Consider the following 531-nt stretch of genomic DNA (forward strand, 5'->3'; position numbering starts at 1 on the left):
TCTCACTTGCCTAAAGGTATAGGTAGATACATATTGATGGACAATGCCTACAAGTCCAGAATATGAGCCATAGCGTTCAGCTTGTGTGCTGCAGGTCTTTCTCTGGTCATGAAAGGGAACTTGTGTACTTCTGAGGTATTTGCTTTTGAACTGTGCAAGTAAGTAGGACTCTCCCTACCAGAAAGTAAGATGCAAGGATAATTACTGTCTACTTTTTGCTTAGAAGACCATCTCTGATCTTGTTCTCGATCTTCTCAGTCTGCAGGCACAGAAATTGTAACACACTTCTTATTTAATCCTTCATGTTCTGTGCTTTTGAGACAGTGCTGCTGTTGTATCTGGTAGAATGTCTGATCCTGCTGGACGTAACTGATTTTTCAGCTGTGATGTGAAGCAGAAAATGAAGAAAGTAGGGAAAATTGACAAAGGAACTCATAGTCTAGAACGAATAACCATAAATGTATTTTATTTTTGGAAAAAAAGGTTCCTTTTGTACTTGTAAGCCAGAGGAGAGACACAAAATTAATCAGA

Source organism: Pterocles gutturalis, unplaced genomic scaffold (assembly GCF_000699245.1).
Source record: "Pterocles gutturalis isolate BGI_N339 unplaced genomic scaffold, ASM69924v1 scaffold29351, whole genome shotgun sequence".
NCBI classification, from domain to species: Eukaryota; Metazoa; Chordata; class Aves; order Pterocliformes; family Pteroclidae; genus Pterocles; species Pterocles gutturalis.